An 18341-nucleotide genomic window follows, 5' to 3' on the forward strand; every position below is an offset into this window, starting at 1 on the left:
AGTCCTTCCCTAGCAAAAACCACAGCTGCTCTTTTGGTTACTGAAGAGGTCTTTGTAATTATTATTGGCTGCAACTTCAGGAAGTCGTGTGGGTATTACTATTGCTGCAAGTCTCTGAACTATAATGTTTTCCACCTTTCCTTATTAGGCTGGCTGGTAGTGGTTTGCTTGCTTGGTAAAGCAAGAGGAAAATATAAAATGAAAAAGCCAGTTTTCTAGGCTAAAGGGGCTTGGCTATCAGAGGATAAACACTGAAACCTTTTAAACAATGAGAGCATTATTGGAATAGTCCCCAAGAGACACGTATTTAGCACACAACATTCAGTGGAGTACAAATATTTTCACATACACAGTTTATACTTTAAGAGAGGATAGCATGGAATAAGCTACATCATCATGAGTCTACGGGAAAACCACGTGACAACGAGGTACTATTTTTGTCTGTGCTTCATGGTGGAGTTGGCTTGGACTTTGCTTCTGAAGAACAGCAGTCAATGGGGCTAGAGAGAAGGCAAAGGCGTAAGAGCACTTGCTGCTCCTGCAGAGGACATGAGTTTGGTGCTTAACCCTTACAGGGCTGCTTACAGCCCTCCCTAACTCTAGTTCCAGGGGATCCAGCACCCTCTTCTGGCCTCTGAGGGTGTCAGGAACATAACCAGTGCACATCCCTACAAGTGGACAAAGTACTTACACATGTTGTACCCCACAGTGGAGTTGAAAGTCTTTAAAAACACAAAGAAATTGACAGTTTACATTTGCTAAGCAGTGACAAAGCATAGTATTTAAGATCCTGAACTCAGGTGGGTCCTGCCTGGGTTCAGTCTGCACTCTTGTCTTTAACTGATGTTGTGAAAACAATCTTTTCTATGTTTTGGTTTCTTTCTTTTTAAAAATATTTTGTTCATTTTAAAAAAAATTTGTAATTAATTTAATTTTACATATCAATCATGGATTCCCCTGTCCCCCACTCCCCAACACCCCCCCCCCCATTCCCATCTCCTCCAGGGTGAGGAGTCCCCTGGGGATTCAACTCAGCCTGGTAGATTCAGTACAGGCAGGTACAGTCCCACCCCCACCTCCCTTCACCCAGGCTGAGCAAAGTGTCCCTGTGTAAGCCCAAGGTTCCAAACAGCCAGCTCATGCACTAAGGACAGGTCCCAGTCCCACTGCCTGGGGGCCTCCCTATCAGTTTAAGCTAATCGACTGTGTATATGTGAGTGCCTGTATATATGTGTGCCATGTGTGTACCGGTGCCTGTGGAGGCCAGAGGAGAGTATCAGGTACCTTGGAACTGGAGTTACAAACAGTTGAGAGGTACCTCATGTGGGTGCTAGGATCTGAACCCTGGTCCTCTGCAAGAGCAGCCAGTACCCTTACCTAGCTAGTTCTTCATCCCTTGTTTTAGTTTCTTTAAGTATAAAAAATAGTTGGAATATTTACCTTAGAAATTGTTTTGAGATTAAATCTTAGCCTCTGTCTCCCCGCCCCCTCTGGCTGGGCATCAATTAATTTCATCCTACTGTAAGGTGGTGATGAACAGCATCCTTACTGTTTCACAAAGGTAGGCTGAATGCAGGAGACTCCTGGGACAGAGACAAAAGACTTTTAACTGGTGGCACAGCAAGTGGCATGTGTACTCAGCTTCAATGGGTTCCCAAGTCCTGGCTGAGGGGAGAGCACTGCTCAGAGGATCCAGGTTGCTAGTGGATGCTGTGTGCACAGAGAATTTAAACGAAGAAAGGGCTTTGGGCTTGATGAGGCACACTTTCTGTTAGTGGACAAATTTTCCCAGTGTCCTTGGGTGGGGTGGAGTGGGGGGAGAGATTTCCTTCTCATCTGACCTCAGACTCGAAAATCATTTTGTACTGAGAAAGTCTTGCATTTATTGGCATTCCTAGGGAGACATATTCCAACGTGCACACACAGAAGACTGTCTTTTCTAACAACATAAAAGACTTACAAACAACACTGTACACATTTAAGTGACACTACTTTTCTTTATTGGGCCCTGGACCACATATCCTAGAACACAGAGCTTTGAAGGAATAATTATCATGAACTAAAACTTATGGTTTATATATTCCAAAACTTAGCACATACTTCAGTAAAAACAAACCATAGTAATGCTTTTCATGTAAACACATTTCTAGGACACACTTGGAGAGACTTGGAGCCTTGTTTCAGATTTGCAGCATTTGACTGCTTAGGATCTATTAGTCACTGTGACAGAAAAATCAAATATTATTATTCTATTAAGCAACACAAAATAGAAACAGCTAGAATTTAACAAGCAATCTAATTAATCTTCTGATGGCTTTCTTCAAGGAAGCTAGAAATTGCAATGAACTTTACATGCAGCAAATTATTATTATTATTATAATTATTATTTTTCTTTTGCCGGAGCTGAGGACTGAACCCAGGGCCTTGCATTTGTTAGGCAAGCGCTCTATCACTGAGCTAAATCCCCAACCCTGCAAATTATTTCTTATTTCTTAGTTTCTTTCCTAATGATTAGTTTTAAGACTTCAGGTTTTCAGAATACTTCATACATGACTCTACATCAGAGTGTATATATATATATATATATATACACCATATACACTTATTGGAGAATAAAGACATATTTTAAGCAAATATTATGAAAGGAAAACTGAGTTTGAGACCATTAGCAAAATAACAAAAGCAAAAATAAAGGAGCAATTTTGCAATGTTGACTGTCTTAGCCATTAAATTTAAAAAAGAAATAAAAGACTACAGAATGGAATGAATCTTTTTTAAAGAACACAATTGAGAGAAAAGAGGAAGAGGCCTATACAAGCATTAATGAAGAATTATGTTAGTTAAAATATAGTTTTTCAATAGGAATTCGTGTCAGAAAAAGAAGTGCCATGGACTGCAGTCACCCTGAGAGGGACTAGCTACAGCAATGACACCATCAGCAGGACATCAGGCTTCTGGCCCACTCTCCAGTTCCAGCTCTTTCCTGTAGTTAAGTTCACGTGGTTTCTATGTGGCTGAAACCACACTGCCCTGCAAACTGAATCATTATTAAAAACACTTTTTATGTGTTTTGTACTGGAATTCAAACTCACTGGAGTCCGAGTCTACCAGTGGAACAGGCTGAGCTACTGGACATGCTGCTGGCAAATCTCATGTGAGCAGAGACTGTTCTTTCTAAGAGAATAGGGAGTTGGGTTTCTGCTGTTGCATTATGTAAAAGAATAAAAAGACCCTTTAGAGCAGTGGTTCTCAACCTTCCTAATGCTGTGACCCTTCAATACAGTTCCTCACATTGTGGTGACTCCCAACCATAAGATTATTTTCATTGCTACTTCTGTAATTTTGCTACTGTCATGCATTGTAATGTAAATATATATGTTTTCTGATGGTGTTGGACAACCCCTGTGAAAGTGTCGTTTGACCCTCCAAAGGGGTTAAGACTCAAAGGTTGAAAACCACTGTTTTATAGTTTTCATTTACATTGAAAACTATGACAATGACCAAAATAGAGACCTGAACATGTAAATACAACTTAATGAAAAATAAATAAATGAGACTAAATTAAATGATTTACACAGTAGAGGAAACAATAGATAAATTGAAAATGCAGCTCACAGATGGGAAGGAAATACTTTTAAACTATACATTTGTCAAGAGAGTGATAAAGGAGATAGACAAGGAACCCCATAACTACCAGAAAACAAACAATTTGCCTCAAATTTCAACTGATTTATAGCACAACTAATATAGATATGTTTCATTTTCTTCTTTCTTTGGAAAGTACTGTAAAAGCCAGCTTAAACCTTGGAAGATTAATTTATGAAAACAAGGCTTTCCTTTTAGTCTGTTTTATTGCTATAAAATTGAACATATTTCCATGTTTAAAAGCATTTCCTTCTCTGTGAATTGTCTATTCATGTTCCTGGCACCTTCTTCGACTAGGTTTATATTCTGTTTTCAAAGTAAAACAATTCTCAAAAAGAAATAAATTCCATTCTGTAGTTGAAAAAAAGGACACTTGTATTGTTCAAAGTTTTTAATGAGTTTTCCAGAAAACAACAGTTTTTCCATCTTAGCCTTCTTATTTTCCATTCTGTGAGAAAAAACACAAGTCTATGTGACATGTGACTATTTTTTTAGGATATATGTTCTAAATAATCAACTACTGGTGTAAAATACAAGTTAGAAACTTCCTAGGTTGGGCCAGAAGGATGGCTCTTTTAAAGGACTGGATATCAGTAAGTACCTATGTTGGGGGGCTCCCAACTGCTTATAATTCCAGAGCCAGTGCCTTTGGCTTCTATAAGCACCTGCACTCATATGTACATACCCACACAGAGACATATAATTTTAAATAAAATAAGCCTTTTAAAAACCCTTCATAGGTTCAGGTCCAGGGTAGAAGGAAAAGTCAAATAAAATCTGTTTGATGTAACAGCAAATCCTAAGAGGGCTAGAATAGTGATTAAAAGTCCATTAAAAACTAGCTGAGTTTAATTTGTGTAGAGTAGTTGAAATGTGATGTAGAAATATATTTAAAATGAACTTTAAAATAAAAATATGTACATGTATATTATATATAGAAATACGCACTTTTACATTTTAAAGTCTATTCATATACATTGCCTTGGAAAGACATATTTGCTAAATGAGAAGTTGTTGCCTTTGTCCAAACATCCTGTTTTAGATGAGATGATTCTTGATGGCTTTTTTGTCCTGGAAACTGTATTCTTTTCTGTGTGGAAATTTCCATGAGATATAATACAGGCTAAAAACCAAAGTAATGCATGTGTGAGGTGTGACTATGAGTTCAGGCTTTTTCTGAGCTCTCTGTCAATGGGCTATTGAGGAACATACACACACCCTACCAGACATAGAACTGGGGATGGAGCACCAGGAGCATGAAGGTATTGGACTAAATAAGTGCTGGAAGTCTTATCTCTGGAAGGCCTTAGAGAGGGATCTATCCTGGATCTTGTACATCTCCTCATGGCACAGGAGTGACAGTCTTCGGATGTTGACCTGTTTCTTCCTTGGTATCCTTCTGTGATTTCTGGGAAGACACACACAAACATGCCCTTACTTTAGTAGTATAAATCCTAACAAATCAGATGGAAGGCTCAGTAATAATATCTAGCTAGCAACCTTTACTAGGAAAATGAACTGAAAGCAACATGCCACCTATAGGCATGTTTATAATGTTTTTCTCCCATATGAAAGACTTTGTTGTGAGTTCTAAACATTGACATCACTAAAGACATTTGAGAATCACAGATAATTCTTTGTGAATTTAAAATAAAAAATAGAACTTTTCAAATCACTTCAATAAACTCTAACTTTATGCTTTTGCTAAACTTGGACTCAAGCTATCACTTGATTTTCTGTGCTCAATGGCTGTACACTGATCCCCAGAAGTCAAACATTTCCTTGGCTGAGTCTTACTCCATGTGGCCTCATGCTGCATGTGTGGCCTTCAAAGGCATTCTGGAGCAGTTTAGACAACAACATAATCACAGTTTTCAATTCTCCAAATAACAGATTGAGTTATGTTGGATCACTCCAGTCATAAAAGTGACTTAATAACAGCAGTTTCACTGTGTGATGCCCTCTTTCTCCTTTCCATCTCTCATGGCTGACATTGTCCTCTAGTGTCACTGATGTGCTCCCTGACCTGGAGGCTCCTGGGCCCTTAAAGCCTCCTCTTTTCCCTGCAGATGTCCCATCTTCCCTTAGACTCTCACGTGACAACTCATCTTTGCTTCTCTAAGTGACTGTGTTTGAGGAGTGGCACCATGATTGTTCTATAATGGATTAGCTTAAAGCTTATAGGCGTTGGAGATTCTATTTTTAATATTCTAGGGAGTGATTGAAATTGCTCTTCGATGTCCAGGTAAAATGATTAAGAGAGAAATACTTCATCAAAAAAATGCACCCATCTTTAGCTTTCCAACATTTTATTTCCTTTTTAGGAAGTAGCTCTTTTAAAGTAATAATCCACTCATGTCACTTTTGGAGTTCATGTTCTTCTTTGGTTCTTCTTCTTACAAAAGGAAAGAAGCTTGAGTTTACATTCAGGACCTTTACAGGTGCTGGTGTTTCTCTCCCCTGTACCCTCAATCTTGTCAGGAAATGGAGTCCTGGTCAGTGGCATGGTCAAAGTCCATGATGGGAAGACAGACAGCTCACCTGTGGACTGTGGTTCTTCCCATTCCAACTGTATGGCTTAGACTTTCTGTGGCTCAGTGTTCCTCATTTGCTTTTCAAGGTAAAATCTGGAACCATTCTTCATGTGCAGGTTAAATGTGATAATAGGAAGGAAAGTTACAACAGAGTCTGATACACTGAGCAATAAGTACATTTACTGATATTAGCTTATTTCAATTCTTTTAAGATGTCATGTCCCATGCTTCCAGGTCTTTGAACCTGTTCTTTCTTCTGAAAATGTTATCTCTTTCAGTCTCTCCATTATATGTATAATTTTACTCCCATTTGGTATTATTCAGAGTTCACAAGAGGAAAAAATATCTGCAGTATTCATACATAGATGAAGAGAATGATAATGGGCTCAGACGATTCTGATGATGGGAAGTTCCTGAAGATTTGGAGTAAATCTACATGACACAGGTTTGGGAGAATTCTTGCATGACAAGCACCCAATACATACTAGTTCAAAAACAATCAGAGTGGAAAATTTCCCTGACTCAAGGGAGGCTCAGCTTTCACTTGACTGACACTGTCTTCCTTGGCTTGTGATGGCTCTGAGCTTAGGAATGGGTCTGTTCTGTCCCTCTGTAGCTCTAGAACTTAGTTATGAGCAATTTGTATTTCAGATAAAGTAAGTGTTGAAAACTATCTAAAGTAGACAAATTACTTTGATGTGTGGTAAAGTATTGAAAAGATTTCAAGCTTGATACTTGTAGAACCTGTTCAGTCTCAGTCATGGATCCTGGCTTTGACACTCATGCTTCCTGGTGATAACTATCTGGCAGAATGTCTAGAAGTCTATTGGTAGGAAGCACTGTGCACTTTTAAATCTCTTACTCATATCTTTTTGTGAAATAAAAGTAAACAAGCTGGGTTTTAGTTTAGGCAGATATGCAATTTAATCTCCCCATGTATATGCATGTGAATGTATATGTACATATATAGTCATTTATATAATCTCTATATCTATCATCTATCTATCTATCTATCTATCTATCTATCTATCTATCTATCTATCTATCTATCTTCATCTATCATCTATCTATCCATTATATATATATATAACTATTTATATAACTATAAATATATATATAACTATCTATATATAGATATAACTATCTATTTCTATTAGAAAGTACATTGAAGGTATAAAAGGAAATATCATTATATCATCTTGAGATTGAAAAGTCCCCTCAATGCTCACTGATAATCCTGTCTTTAATGGCATATAGCTCCTCTAATCTTTTCTTGCTTCCCAGTGCTCATTGGTTGAACTTGACTTAAGCTTTGGATTGACCATCAAATACGGTCAGTTTTGTTATTTTCACTGTGTCACATTTATCTCAGAATTAGACTGCATCAAACTATTTCCATGTCCTAAAGAAGGGCTAGGCTCTGTAAGGCTTCAGTTAAACTTTTGTCATCTAATTAGGACATGACTTTGATTAATGTGTGTTTCCTTTTACAGACATCTTTAATAAACATATACTGAGTTCAGGGATTATACGATTTGCAGCTGACTTTTCTACTTTTAATGTAAGCATAGAATTGAATTTCCCACTGATACACTTGAGTATAAAAAGTTGTGATGTGCCCAAGAGGGAAAACTCAGGTGCTGTGAGAATATTCATGAGGTTCAGTGCTCTTGGCCATGAGTCCAATGTTGATGAACCACAGTACATAAGGTTAACCAGATGGTGTCTTACTATGTACATGTTAGTTATATATACAAACATGCATGTGAATGTTTGTGTATTTATTCTTGGACAATTTATATCATTGAAGCTTTCAGAAATAGAGACATAACATTTCAGAGAAAACTATTTTTAGTCTTTAGGTTTAAGGAAGAATTGGCAGCAGTGTAGAAGGTATAGCCAAATAGTTTTAGACTGAGGAGAGAAACCCACCAAGGCTTCTTCTCAGATTCCTTTTCATCTCTCTATGTGGCAGGCCTTTCCCCTGTGTGTGGGACGAGAGCCCTCTGGACTGAGGGTCTTCAAAGGAGAGAAAGAGTGACCTTTTTAGGTTTGGTAATGCTTTGGGGGATGAGGGTTATAGTATGTATGAACAGCCAAGACAGTGAGGAGTTTTGATTTCTATGATGCCCTTTTATGGAAAAACAAGGAATGAGACAAGATCGAGAGAGTTGTTCCTGAGTCCTTCCCTGTCTCCTTCAGTGCAGTGTGCTTGGAACTCCAAGCTGTCTTGCTTTGTGGTAACCTTTTTTTTTTTTGTTCCAGCCACTTCTCTGTCTCAAATCTTTTGCTAGTAAATGAAGGAGGACGTTACAAGACTATTTTTAAGGAACACTTTCAGCTCCAGTATTCAACACTTGAGTGCTACAGAAAGATTAGAAAATTGAAGGTCTAATTAATAAATGGGAACTTTTAATGTGTGTTGGCAATTTCAGTGGGAATGAAGCAAGGAAAATTAACTGGAGATAGATCAAGTAGAAAAGTCAAGGCTGACTGAAAGATCATCCCTAAAAATAGGTAGATATTTTGAGTCATTTCAAATTTCTTCCATTAAACATTTATGTATTTTAACATGAGGTATATATTAGAATCACTCAGGAACCAAAAAGAGACAGTTAAAAGAAATCCAAGAAACAAACTTATCTAACAGCCTAGCTACCTATAGGCCAATTAAATCATAACTCCTACAGATTGAAGAGAAGCAGGCACAGGAAACTTGAAAATTCTGTTTCTTGTATTTTAAATTTTCTTTTTCTTTTCTTCCTTCCTTCCTCCCTTTCTTTCTTTCTTTTCTTTTTTTTTCAAGACAGGGTTTCATTGCGTAGCTTTGGAGCCTGTCCTAGATCTTGCTTTGTAGCCCAGCCTAGACTGGAACTTACAGAAATCTGCCTGCTTCTGCCTCCCAAGTGCTGGGATTAAAGGCATACATCACCACTTCCCAGCAGTTTAAAATTTCTTAAGCATATTAAGGTTATATAAGATAGTACACACTTGATATCCACAACTCTAGGATCATCAAGATAATGCCAAACTCTCTTTATAGTATTCTTTACCAATTTTAACTTTCAGTTATTTATTAATCCGCTCCCCACTCCTCTCTCTCTCTCTCTCTCTCTCTCTTTCTCTGTGTGTGTGTGTGTGTGTGTGTGTGTGTACAGCACACACATAAAAGTCAGAGGGTAACTTTTGGAACTTGCTTCTATCTTTCTATTCTGTGGGTTCCAGGAAGAAGGAACTCAGTTGTCTGGTTTTGCAGCAAGTACCCTTACCCACTGACATCTTGCTGGTCCATCAACATATTATTTTAATTAAGGTAAATTAATATAATATAATAAATATAATATAACTATATACTTATTTATACATGTAAATTTCCATTAACAATGGTTTGAAGGAAAATGGAAAGCTTTAATGGTTGAGCCACCACACAAAGAAAGTATGGGATGTCAAGTTCTCCTGTACATAGTGCTTGAAATAATATGAACAAACCCTCTGCAAGTCCAAGTAAAATCAAATTCCAACATGGAGAGGGTAGTTGGATATAAAATCCCCACCTGTAGCCATGGAGCTATTGGCAATTGTTAGCTTCTGGGAGAGGAAGAGACAGTTTTCTCTAAGAAAACTTGGCAAGTAGAGTACTCCACCATGGAAGAACACACATCTAAAAAATGTTTGGGCACTAATTTGTCTTGAAAGAAACAACAACATCAACAACAACAAAAACAACAACAAAAAGCTATGAAGTTGGGTGAGTCCAAAAGAGGATCCTAAAAGAGTTGAGGGAAGAGTTAATGTAATTAAAACAAGTTGTAGAAAACTCTCAGAAAACTAACAAAAATAAACGAAGAAAAGAGAAAGCTTCCAGTCTAAGGTAAGGCTTCACTGCACTAGTATATAACGAAGAAATAGCCAATGCCAGTCTATCAGCAAAACAAACAGTGTGTTTACTGAGACTGGGGTGACTTAGGCATCTAAGGGTTCATGAAAGGAACATTTAGATTCATTCATAGAAATTAATGACCTTAGAGCAAATTTTGTGATCTGTGATTTATGTGCATGCGTCATTCATCTTTAAGATTAGTCTTCTCCATTTTATTAAAAAAAAAAAGATCTCTTTCACATTCCCTTCCTATGTATTCTCTACCTGATGGTTTCTCTGTACTGTTTTTTAGATCCTTTGTTCTGCTTGCCTGTCTCTTGACTTGAAAATCTTCATTCCTCTTATGGGCCTACTAGTTGTTAGGAGTTGGGGTCACTATAGTGAATGACATAAAATTTTACTTCTTTCATAATTATCATTTTAATAGAAGAAAATACATTATGAAAGTGACAAATGATTGATGGAAATAAGGCACAATAAAATGGGCATGAACGAAAAAAGACAGTGATGGGATTCATCAGATCATTGACTTGCAATGTGGATGCAATTACAATTGCTTTCAGAGAGTTTTTGTTTTGCTTGTGTTTAATTCTGATGCTAAGGCTCCACTTCAGATCTCTCCTTAGTTTTGAAGTAATGTCAGTTAGAGTTGTTGGAAGATTATTAGGTGATTTTGGTACAGGTAAGATGATGACTGAGCAATACTGCTTCATAGGAAAACATTTTGAAGATGAAACAAATATGAATTGAACCCTGAGAGACAAAGGTGGAACTATCTGAACACCACATGAAGGGAGGGAAGGAGATTGGTCTTGAGAAATGGAACAGAATTTATAACGGTCTCAGTGTAGGAGGGATTCCAGCTTGTGTGACAAACAGCATGGAGATCAGCATAGATAAAATACAGTGTGTGTGTGTGTGTGTGTGTGTGTGTGTGTGTGTGTGTGTGTGTGTGTGATGGGGTGCAAAGATTCAGGCAAAGTGCAGCTCACCATAAGGTTTTATTTTTAATTTACATGGAATAAAAAAATCTCAGAAGAATTTTAACCAGATAAAACACACAATCTTACATGTCATGTAAATATACATCCTAATTGCTGTATGGAAAATAGATTTGGAAAGACTCAGAGAGGGATCAGATAAGAAGACTGTGACCTTAGCCCAATAGGAAGATAATTATGGCTTGGACATGGTGGCTTACATAGCATGCTACCAGTGCAGAAGAAACATATTAACAATGAAAATATTTTAGGTAAAGTCTAGCCAGAATCAGAAATAAATGAATTGCTTAAATATTGGTAGAAAGAATTTTCTAAACTCCCAATGTGGGGCTCCATGCATTTTACAGAGCCATGGTTTTCCTTGTATCTGATCACAAATGGTTACCTTGGGCTCTGGAGCTTAACTGAGTCATGGCCGATGATGTGGTTCAGATGGAAAAGGCAAAGTACTTGATATAGAATAGGGGGTGCTTTGGAGAAGGGGTTATAGCTGTGACAGCTACTCAGACTTAGACTCCCATGGAATTATTATTTTTATAATACGAAACATTTTTCATGAATAACAATCTGGTTAGATATAAAAATATACAGAGAAACTGAACTCACACAAAGGTGTATGTAAATATGTGTTAGTTAAAATCACATAAGACATGTATTTATAATGAAATCAAAGTTTTTCTTGACCAGGCATGTATTTTGCAGGTCACAGTCTGTTGTACCAAGCTGTGACACCTCTATCCCCACCCCCATCCCCACCCCCCGCAAAAGTTCATTGTTGGCTGATTAAAAAGGATAATGAAAATATTGCTTGATTATTATTATATTGTTATAAACCAAGTGGTAAAAACAACCGAGAATATATGTTTTCTAATGTATTAGAAAGCAAGCTACATTAGAAAATGCCAAAATTCACATATGTTCAAAGAAACCTTGAAAATGACGAACATACTGAATTTATTTGCTATAAACACTCCTCAAAGTTCTTGGTAAACATAATACTTAAAAAAATATCCTAGTTTTCAATAAAAACTCACAAGTATTTACCTTCAGTTTCCCAACTTAAAGTATGAAGTATGTGGTCATTCATACCATCTGAATGTGCCATTTACTTCTGTTTGAGGCCACCCAGGTAGTGTGTACACTTATGAGACTGTGGCAAGCCAGCCAATTTTGATTTATTAGCCTATTAAGTAAGAAAATCCTGATTTTCTTTCTGTAAGTATAGGCAAAAGGAAAAAAGAACAAGGTAAGCAAATAAAGAACCTTAAGATATTTCTTGTTCTGTGCAGATTTCTCTATTCCCTGTAATGGATACTTTCCATGAGTGCTTTAAAAGGGGATTTTATGAACTAGAGAAACATTCCATTAGTGTTCTTACCAAAATAAAGACTGCATGATAGGATATATGCTGGCCCAATAATAATAATCTCTCCTACAATTTTAACTGCATGTAGAAAAGCAGCTTAAATCATGTATTTATTTCATGACTTGTATTTTTACCTACATTCTGCATTCCTTCCTTTTTAAAGAATTACTAAGATTTACTACTTGAAATTAGTGTAGACATGAGAAGTATTAAGTTCTGACAAAGAACTATGGAGTTTTCCTCTAGGTTGAGCTGCTGACTCAGTTTCCATGATAAGACATTGAACTACAAAGCAGAAGAACAGACCGTGTGTAGGAAGTTGTAGATACTCTGGTGATCTGAACAAGAGAATGAGCCATGGCACTATTTCTTTCTTGTTCCTTACCTCTAGTGGTTTGTTGTCTCCAAAGGACTGTTTCTAGTTTCTTTGCTCCTTCTTTTAATATCTTCTTTTTTGCCTAGCAATTACATGACTTTTTTATCAACATTTTAGCACCCCACAGCACCCTTTCCCAAACTTCATTACTTAGTGAACTTCCACTGTACCAGGAACATCTGTGGAAATGAATGGATACATTTCCAGCAAAATGTGTCTCACATGGTGTGCTGGTTAGTTGCCAATCTGATTACAAACTGGAGACACACACCTGTCAGGGAACCAGGTAGGCTGACTGCATGCAAATCTTCACCTTACTCTCTCTTATCCCAGATCCAACCCTCCCAGTTCCATCCCCAGTTCTGCAGCAGAATACCCATGGCAGCTTTCCTTTCCCCCAACCCCAATATCCTGTGGGTCCAACAGATCTTACCCTTCTAATCTGCTTCCTTGGATTCATTGCTTTACTTCAGGTCCCATCCCCAAGGGCTACTCCTGCCAGGGAAGCAGGGAGGCTGACTGCTGATTTCAGCTTTCTCCTGCTCCTGCAGGTCCAATACCACAAGTCTTGTTCCCAGCTCTGTAACAAACAGAACACCAAGTAGATTGGAGCAGAGAAGAAAGTACTCTTGTCACATACTAGTCAAAATACTAAACATGCAGAACAAATAAAGAATAATGAAAGCTTTAAGGGAAAAAGACCAAGTAACATATTAAGGCAGACCTATTAGAATTGCACCTGACTTCTCAACGGAGACTCTAAAAGGTAGAAAGGCTTGGACAAATGTGCTGCAGACTCAAGAGTCCACAGGTGTGAGCCCCGACTACTATACCTAGCAAAATTTTCAATCACCATAGATCGAGAAAACAATATATTCCATGATAAAAGTGAATTTAAACATTATTTCTCTACAAATCCATTCCTACAGAAGTTACTAGAAGGAGAAAACTTAAACATAAGAAGATTAACTACAACCATGAAAACACAAGGAATAAATAATCTCATACCAGCAAAATCAAAGGAAGGGAAGTGTGCATGCACAGACACACAGACACAGACACAGACACAGACACACACACACACACACACACACACACACACACACACTCTACCACCACCACCATGACCATCATTACCACTACCACTGTTAACAACAATGAGTACACCAATAGAATAACAGAAATCAAAAATCAATTGTCACTGTCAGTTGTCAATATCAATAGTCTCAACTACCCAATTAAAAAAGATACAAACTAGCAGAGTGGATGTGACAACAGAACCCATCCTTCTGCTACATCAAATAAAGACATCTCAACATCAAGTATAGACATTACTTCAAGGTAAAAGGTTGGAAAAAGATATTCCATGCAAATGGATCTAAGAAACAAAGTGGTATAGCCAGTTTAATATCTAACAAAAATAGACTTCAAACCAAAAGTAATCAGAAGAGAAAGGAGATGATACTACATACCCATCAAAGAAAAAATCCAACAAGATGACATTTCAATTCCTAACATCTATACCCCAAACACAAGGGCACCCTAGTTCATCAAATAAACACTATGGCACATGAAATCAGATACTGACCCTCACAAACTGATAGTAGGAGACTTTAATAACCCACTCTGACCAAAGAACAGGTTACTATGGTGATATTTTATATGTGTACCCCATAAAGCTTATCTGAAGATCAGAGGAAAAAGCCAGCCACTATAATAAACATAGAAGTCAGGTAATGGTAGCAAGTGCCTTTAACCCTATTATTCAAGAGGCAGAGATCCATCTGGATCTCTGTGAATTCAAGGCCACGCTGGGAACAGAGCCAGGCATGGTGGCATGCACCTTTAATTCCACATGGAGGTCTGGAGGTCTGTACAGACAGACAGGGTGGAGAGAGGAAGTGAGAGGGCAGGGACAGAAAGGCATATAGGTGTGGGTATACAGAAAGTAGATCTCTTTGGTTGAAGATTTCTAGTAGCAAAAACGTGGCTGGCTTCTCCCTGTTTCCCTGATCTCTCAGTTTTTACCCCAATATCTGGCTCCAGGTTTTTTATTAGTAAGACTTGTTAGCAATTTGTCTTACACCTGGCGCCCAATGTGGGGCTAAGCCAGCTTAGAGGTAGGCAGGAAATCCAAGGAGAGAGACAGGAAATGGAAAGATAGAGTCTGGGGAGACTCCAGCCTGCCACCCAAGGAACAACATGCCAGCAGACTGGTAAGTCATGGAACACATGGCAAAACGTAGATTAATAAAAATGGGTTAATTTAAGATACAAGAGCTACTGAGCAAGAGACCTGCCATAGGCCATACATTTTGTAAATAATAAAAGGCTTCATGTGTTTACTTGTGGCCAAGTAAAGTAACTGCGGGACATGGGTAGGAGAGATTTGTCCCAACAGCAGGCCCAGATGGGATCAGAGAAACCTTCTGACTACAGGTCACCTAGACAAAAACTAAACAGAGAAGTACTGAAGTTAACAGACATTATAAATCAAATGGACCTAACAGATATTAACAGAATATTTGACCCAGACACAAAAGAATATATCTTCTTACCCACAACTAATGGAACTTTCTACAAAATTGACAACATACTTGGACACAAAGCAAGTTTCAACAGATACAAGCAAGGTCTTGCACAGGTCTGCGCCAAGTCCTCTCACTATATATTATAGCCTTCAGCTTCAGTTTAGTACTTTTTTGGGACTCCTGTGTGAACTAGTGAATCTCTAATTTCTATACCTTCTGTTGGGGCTCTTTTCTTTCTGTTAGTTTGCCTTGCTCAACTTTGATGTGGTGGTTTTATTTTTATTTTCCTGTATTTTATTTTTAATGCTTTGTTGTTTAAAAAAGAATATGAGGAGGATTTGAATTCTTCCATATTCATATTATTATTTAAAATCACATTGTTTAATCAAAAAAAGAAAGAAAATATGTGTAAAGACAGATCACTCATTGTTTTAGCCTCGCTTCTTAGAATTAAAATTAGCTAGGGAGAAATGAAACAAAAAAACAGAGACAGCTGGGAATGGAGAAGTTCAACCACGTAATTGCCTTCATCAGATTGGTTCATGGGCTTGTCTGTGGAACATTTTATTGGTTAATGTTTGATGTTGGAGGGCATAGCCTATTGTTGGCTATGCCAACCCTAGATTCTACAAGAAAGCAAGCCTAGAAAATGATGGAATGAAAGTTAGTAAGCATCTTTTCTTCATGATTCTTAATTCTGCTCTTGTTTGAGTTCCTGCCAAGCCTTCCCTCTGTGATGGACTGTGATCTGGATGTAGAAGCCAAATAAACCCCTTTCTCTCCAAATTGGTTTTGGTCAGCAGAGAAGCAAGCTAGAACATGGGGCTAAAATAAAAGAGCCAGCACAGGACAGAGCTTAGAACTATAGAAGACTTTAAGGGAAAATGACTTACCTCTTCTAGCTTTTAACTGACATTTGGATCTTTGAAATGTGGTGTCTTCCCATCTTCAAAGCTATCTGATTGAATCAGTCTGATCTTTTTTGACGTATGTAGTCTTTTTTTTTTTAACATTACTCTGTTGTTGTTTGTTTTCTTACTCTTTGTCTTTTTGGGGCCCATCAGCTTTTCTTATCTTTAATTATGCCTTTCTTTCTGTTTTTCACCTCAGGGCTTTTACCTTTTCTCTATTTTTATATACCTTTCTTTCTTACTCTGTTGCTGTTTAGTGTAGCTGGGTGACTAGCCCTGATGTCCTCCTCCTTCTCTTGCTCCTACCTTGGCTACTTCTCCCAGATTTCTCCTTCTATATATTCTCTCTGCCTGCCAGCCCTGTCTCTCTCTATCTCCTGCCTTGCTATTTGCCATTCAGTTCTTTATTCGACCAGCAGGTGTTTTAGACAGGCAAAGTATCATAGCTTCACAGAATTAAACAAATATAACAAATTAAACAAAAGTACCACACCTTAAAATAATCTACAAATTTCCCCCTATGGCCTAAATAAAAAGGAAAGGGTTTTAACTGAAACACAGTAAGACTAAATACAATAACAATTATCAAGTAAGGATTACATTCACAATATTCTGTCCATTTGTAGTTATCATATTCAGGGAAAACCATAATGCATTACCAATCCTATCTTAGTGAATACAAAATTTTACACCTAATATACTTTCTATCATAACTAAGGAAAAGTACATCTATAACTATTTAATCTTCAACTTCATCAAAGACCCAGAAGAATGTAGTATTATCTAACAACAGAGACATTTGGCTGCCTGGATAGTCACCCTAAGTTTCTCTGCAATGTTGGGGCATCCATCTTCAGCCTACCGACCCAGAGTATCTGGCAGACTTTTCAGTGAAGCAGAAAATTTGAAAGACTGTCCTGTCTTGTATTGTTAAAGTTCACCAGTCTTTTTCCTCTGTGTCATGTACAATGTCTGGCAGACTCTTCTATGAAGTAAGAATCTCAAAGGACTGATCTGCCTTGTTTTGGCAAAGTTCAACAGTCTTTTTCCTGTGTGCCCTGCATATTAGTCTGCACAACACATTGTCAGCAGTCAAAGGCAAAAGCAATTTCTTTGTGCAGTGGCTAAACTTGCCACAATGAAAGCAAACTCCATAAGAAGTTTCTTCAGTGCTCATCACCTCTGAAGTAAATTGGTGCTGCCAGGAGCAGATGTATCTCTATTGTCACAAAAACCTTAGGTTAACAAAACATTTGAAATGCCATATTCTGTAGGTCTTTGAAAGGGTTGAAGACCATCTATCTATCTAAAATATATCTCTATATGATCAGGAAAGCATATCTCACATATCTACAATTTTGATTGTTATAAATGACTAACCACTAACCTTATTATCCTATATAGTTTATAATAATAGCTTTCAAAAACTAAAACTTCACCCTACATTTCCAAATGAACTGCATGGGCACAATACCTCAAACAAAAATAGAAACATATATACAATGTATTGTAACAAAAACAACCTTAAATTTTTATCAATATACAAAAATCCTTTAAACAAGAGTAGAAACATATATACAGTGTAACAAAAATAATTTTAAATTTGTATCAATATTCTACATTCCCCTAAATGATAACAAACATCCGTAAATCACCAAATAACAAAAAACCACCCATACCCCCCAATTCTTGAGAATGTGGGCAGTTTTTTCCAGACTGCTTCCTACTGTCTGTGGATGAAGTATCTTTAGGGTCCCTGAGAAAATTTTGAGATAGTGACCAAGTCCTGGAAAGACCAGAAGTAACCTTTGTGGATAGATATTACCTGTCAAGTTTCAGGAGGTCTCACCTGATCAAACCTGATCCATATTAACCCTGAAGGAATCCATGGCTTTCATCTCCTATGGGAACAAAACTCCAAAGCATTTTTGATTTCCATTTGAAAAATATATTTTTTGACTTTTTAAAAGTTAAGGCATTCCTTGCTCAATCATACCACAAGGGTGTTTGCTCAGCTATGTTCATATCAGCATTGTTTGTAATAGCCAGAACCTGGAAACAACCTAGATACCCTTCAGCTGAAGAATGGATAAAGAA

This window comes from Onychomys torridus, chromosome 6 (assembly GCF_903995425.1).
Source record: "Onychomys torridus chromosome 6, mOncTor1.1, whole genome shotgun sequence".
Classification (NCBI taxonomy): Eukaryota; Metazoa; Chordata; class Mammalia; order Rodentia; family Cricetidae; genus Onychomys; species Onychomys torridus.